This window comes from Drosophila biarmipes, chromosome 2L (assembly GCF_025231255.1).
Source record: "Drosophila biarmipes strain raj3 chromosome 2L, RU_DBia_V1.1, whole genome shotgun sequence".
In the NCBI taxonomy this organism is placed as follows: Eukaryota; Metazoa; Arthropoda; class Insecta; order Diptera; family Drosophilidae; genus Drosophila; species Drosophila biarmipes.
In genome coordinates this window covers 7886296-7892046 of record NC_066612.1, presented here as the reverse complement: position 1 = coordinate 7892046, position 5751 = coordinate 7886296, and the positions used below count along the sequence as shown (strand labels likewise).

Here is a 5751-nt window from a genome sequence, read left to right as displayed (position 1 = left end):
CATTGCAGTCTTCCAATCTTCTGGCCTTCATCTTCCCTCATCATTTTCTTGGGAATCGCCCTCTGAGATCTTGGGGCACATATAATCACATAATCACTTCTGCAGCCGCAAGTCCTAAGGCCAAAAGAAATCCGCATGGAAACTCGACTTGAATGACAGGCAAGGAAAGCGAGGAAAGCTCTTCCGCTACTTTTCTTGAGCCAGCCAAGTTTGGGCAGGCAATTGCCGAAATGCGAGGAAAATACCGGTCTGGGCCATAAGCAAATTGTGGGCCATGTTTAACTGGAATTATTTTAAGCGCACACTTCTTCAAGTGGAAAAGGAAGCGGTTGGGCCAAGAAATCGCTAGAGAAAGGGTCGGTGCCAAGGGACCCAAAAACCCAGACATAAAACATTTCTCCCCGTCGCTTGCTCCTTGGGTTTTGCTGCTAATGTTTTCTCCACTAAATTACCTACGGGCAATAATTGTTTTGTGTACATGTCGGCTGTTGTGCCTGCCTGTTGTTGCCTCGTAAAGCCTGCAACACTGTTGCCAGCATTACTATCCTATCCCGCCGCCAAAACTACTACCATTCTTGCCTCCTTGGCCAACCAAAAATGTAGGAGTGTAAAATAAATTCGTATTTACTGCATTTGAGGGCAGGAATTATGTGAGTGCCTGGGCTTTTCGGGGCACTTGCCCCGGTGCTTAAAGGCAGGGGATCTGCTGCATGTTAGTGCTCGAGCCAACCGGCTTCCACATTCCACTTTCGCATCCATTTAAAGGCTTAAACTTGCTGGTAAAAGGATGTAGAATGCAGATTGACTTTGCAAACTTATCGCTTACTAAACTTCGTGTGAGTACTTTCGACTTGGATATTTTTGGAAATATGCTTTCAAGGATTTCTAGTAAATATTTTGAAATATACGAAAATACTTCTTTAAAATTGCACAATATTTTAGGTTTATTAAAAGGCTTGGAATATAACTGCTTTAATTTAAATATTACATTTTTAGATCTAACTTTAGTGATACCACCACCCTTAGGGTTTACTCTTTTCAATTCGCATTCTTTTGTCGCCTTTTCTGCCAGCAGCACCTTGCCAATGATTTTATGACGCCATCAATCGATCCACCGAAGGACCACAATCAATGAATTTGTTGTTGGCTGCTCTGTGCGAATTCATTGCTAGTGGCCATTCAATAAATCAAAGAATAAATTGTGCATGCTGTAGTAAGCCAAACACATATGTAATGATAGAGAGAGGCAGCCAGATATGTATTTTGTGTATATTCAATAAAATAATATTGCAAAAAAGCCATACAGAAGCTTAATTAAATTCTTGCATTCAATTTGGCATGAAATGGTTTGATTTGAAAGGGAAAAGAGAGGACGGTTGAAAGTGAAGTTCGCTTCCAATTGATTTGCTGGCGGTTTTGTGGTCCACCTCGGTTTGCCTCTGTGTGGATGCTACAATCTTGCTGATGCAGTTGAATTTTAATGAAACTTTTTCCCCTTTTTATTTTGTCGAGAAAATTGAATTATAGCAAACTCATACACACGCACACACTCGGTCTGAGTAGTTGCCCGTTGAGATTTTCAATTTTCTATTGAATCGACCGAAAGACATCTGGAATACATAAAAAAAAATCATAAAAGTAAAACTCTTCAAGTCCTTTTCCGAGCTACACAGGCGATTGCATTTCTCTTCGGGGCATGAATTATTCAGCCAACAAACTGCAATGATAAGCACTCTTTCACTGCCCCACCCACAGACCATAATTTAGCTCGAAATTCTCTCTCTCGAATTCACAATAAAATATGCAAAAGCCTCGCCGAGTGCCAGAGACCTTAAATAATAATAGGGCATAGTGAGATATCCATGGAAGAGCCGGCAAGTAAGCCCAGACCATCCACCATCGCCGCTAAGCTGCACAAATTTGCATATTCATTGCAGAAAAGCGAGCTGAAAAAAAGCCGAGCTGAAGCGCCGCAGATTATAAGTTTCACAACTCAATAATTAAAAGTGAGTAATAACAGAAGAAAATCGCGCTGAAAACAGAAAAAAGTCAGCAAGTGGTGGAATTTCGAGATACTCTTTGGAATAATAATTTGACAAAGAAAAATAAAACTTCAAGTTAAGTTATTCACAAAATAATTGCTTTTAAATCGCCTAATGCCATATAACTTTATAAAATAATAACTTAAATATTTTTATTAGGTTGCTAAATAGTTTTAAAATTTTAGAATATTTAGAATGTTAAAAACTTTACAAAAATCAGTACATTAGGTATAATTACATTGTACATATTAAAATTTTATAAAATGTGGTATTTAAAGATATTTTAATTTTTTTACTTTTGAAATATTTACCCCACACTCAGAGAATTTTATCTCAAAACCCCTAGCCGCACATGCATGAAAATCTTCCATTAAATGGAAAATTAAGCTTAAATCTTGCAAGAGCACCGTCAGCAATAACAAGAAGAGTGGCGACAAATTCAAGTGAAGGCAGGTGGGATTACCCGAAGTCTTCTTTCACATTTTCCTGTCAGCTGCAGCCCCGTCTCACCTGCGAACATACCTTCATATATTGTGTGTAAATTCGTATATTTGTGACTGCAATCTGGGGGAGCACGCGTCTTAAGCGGCTTATTACAAATTTTCAGTTGTTGTATGCATAAGTAAGGCGATGAAGATGAGTTTAAATTATGAATACTCGTAGGCGGCTACAAGTGCCTCACCTGCCCTCGCAATTTCACATTCCCTGCCAGACCACCGGCACTTGAGCTCTGCAAGGTGATGGTAAATAATTGTAATTGAAGATGGCAATTGTTTGCCAGCAATTAGCCCCCTTCGCCGGATATATCCATAATGATGTATGCTAAATAACGGGTCTTTTTGTGGGGGCAGCGGATGAACGCTTTCATCTCTTTCGTATTTTCAAACCATTTTTTGGCTGCGATGAAATCATCTCTTAATACGGCAATATGTTAAGCAGGGTTGGGCCAGTAAAAAAAATATATTGGTTACTAATAAGTATTTTTAAAGCAACATCCGCTTGAGTAAGTGACCTTAACTAATATGCTATTTGTGGATTGGACTAATCGTTTATGTTAAACTGATTTTTGTACGATTAAAAGATAATGTGGGCAGTAAAAATAAGTATAAAAATATTTGGTATGTGGTAAACTTTTGTTTTTTAGCTGGATTTTTATTAGCTTCTTCATATATCAAGCTCCAATTCAAGTGTCATTAAGTTTTCCGCCCGATTATTTCTCTGTCATTCCACCACAAGAGCAAAGCAAATTTAATTTGGTTTGACTGCTGGGGAAATACAACTTTTCTCGTGTTGAAACGATTTTCCAGTTGCTCAAGTGAAAACCAGAGTATCTGCCAAAATGGGATTATTGATATGAGTCTTGTAAACCTTGTTCGCTTGTTTGTTTGTTTGGTTGTCGTTTTTTTTCTGGTCCCCCCTGCCGGCCTGGAGCAAATATTTGCAACTCGGATGGGAATTGTTTCGCTCAGCTTTAAGCTTTAAAAAGTTTGTAATATCGCATCCAGCTCGCCGTCTTGTCAGAGCCAGCGAGATGAGGACGAAGTTAAGGCTACGCAGATCAACTCATCTGTCAGGAGGCTGCCATGAAAACGCTATGGGGATGGGTGGCCAAAGTCCGGAGGCTGAGACGCAGACATTTATTAACATGGCTTGGGTGTGGCGGCAGATGCTGCCAGAAAGGTGTTAAGTGGCAGATTCTGGGGTGGTGATTCGAGGCGGGGAAGTGGGGAAAATGATGATGAAGCGAATCTCACATATCAGCATAAATAAATTTAAGTGTCGGGCGCAGAGGCACAAAGAAATCTGCGTAAATTTCGCTACCATCCGACCGATGTGGCATAAATATAAATTACCCGCAAAGACGGGCATCTCGTTTTTTTAATGATAAAAAATATTGTAAGTGTGTGCCAGCGGAACAGACAAAATATTTATGGAAAATATGCGGCGCGTGTCCGTTGATTTTTCTGCCGGTTCAACGCGGCGGCTTCTTCATTTTTAATGGCTAATTAAGTTGGCAACGTCGAAAGCGGAGTGGAAAAGTTTAAATTTCTTTCGCCGAGAATTCAATGAAAAATGAAACGAATCAATGGTCGAGGAAATTGCAAATCCAATTGGAAGGGCGGTACAACAGCAACTCCAGCAGTAGATAAATAAAGACTCTTGGTTAGATATGTACTGGCGGAAAAGCACACATACGCAATGTTGGCTGGGAAAACACTTGGCCTCGCAAACATTTGCTCCAAGTTAACTGCGGTCGGATTTTCGGCTACTGAGCTGGGTAACATTGCTCCAAAGCAGCGATGGGAAAATGAGTGGGTTTATTATCAAGAGAAAGAAATAAAAATATGTAGTATATATTACATAAATATATAAATATATTAATAATACTAGTAAATAATAAGATAAAAATCTACAAATAATATATTTTAACTAAAGCTAATAAATATATTTAATTACAAAATTACAAACAAGGTTGTAACTTACTGTGGAGAACAATTTATTCTTAAGCCATCTATAAATTAACAAAAAAAATTTAGAGAAAACAGTAAGAAGCAGTACATTAAACTCAAATCCATCCATCAATCAAAGCCTATAAAAGCACGCTGACCCACTTCCACCGAAAGCACCGCATCATAACTCGTTCCCTCACTGACCCATTTTCAGTTTTTGCCATTAAAGTTTTTGCGTAACGCCGAACGCACCTTACTACTGCCAGTTTGCCGGAGCCACTTGGCCATCTCTAATAGGAAATGCATTTGGCGATGTTCAAGTAAATTACGTCAGCGGCTTGCCGCACAAACAGTGGCCAAGAGGAAAGGTGGGGTACAGACAATGTGGAATAAGTGCCAGCATGGGTTGCTTAAAACACACAACAGTACAGAGAGAGAAAAAAAAGGCTATACAAAATTTGATCTTCTTGAAAATAATTTAGAATGCCTTCTAAAAAACAGCAAAGTAAATTCAATCTACAATAAAATTATCTTGTAATATCGTTATTTTTTTAGGTCCCATAGGTAAACATGATCATTCTTTATTCTGAACTAAAAATATTTTTAAATTATAGTGACTTTATAAGTTGGTGGTAAAATTCAACCTTCGGAAACCAAATTTTTTTTATACGAATAATACATTTGAATGCCAAAAATATAACTCAAACGGTCTCCTTGTAAATGTTTAATCTACAAATTTTTATGTTTAAAGTATTTTTTAAGTTTGTAATATTATTTCAGCGATTAAAACTATATCTTAAACGTAGTATGAATGACCCCTTCAAATTTTACATAGTTTCTCTCAGTGCACTGTCTCCCCAACATTCTGTGTGTGTGCCTGCTCCAAATATGGGAGCAGAGACAAAATGGAATCGCCGTCGTTGTTGTTGCTGCGGCGATTGAATCCGATCCGTTTGAAAGAGTTGCTGTTGAGTTGGCTGGGAACGCGCTTCACTACGAATTGGGTCAACTGGCGCATTTTTGGCCCGAAGAAGAAGAAGCTGAGGAAGCCCAATGGGGGTGGGGGTGGGCCAGGCTAACGGTTAATGTTATTGCGACTTTGCCATTTATCGCCGGCCATTGTTCGCCACCAACTGAGATTTCTAGCCAACTTGAAGTTGCTTTTGCTTTGCTTCTGCCTTGCTTTTGGGCTACTTGCTGTGAGGCAGAAAGTCATGTCGCTTGACTTGGCTTTACGACCCATCGTAACGATAGATGGC

The 5751-nt window shown here is 39.1% G+C and overlaps 1 protein-coding gene across 6 annotated transcripts in view; it reads right to left on the bottom strand.

The window, feature by feature from the left end:
- Positions 1-5751, bottom strand: part of LOC108027765 (leucine-rich repeat and fibronectin type-III domain-containing protein 2) — a 53726-nt gene that overhangs the window by 13209 nt on the left and 34766 nt on the right. The gene's annotated exons all lie outside the window — the stretch shown is intronic.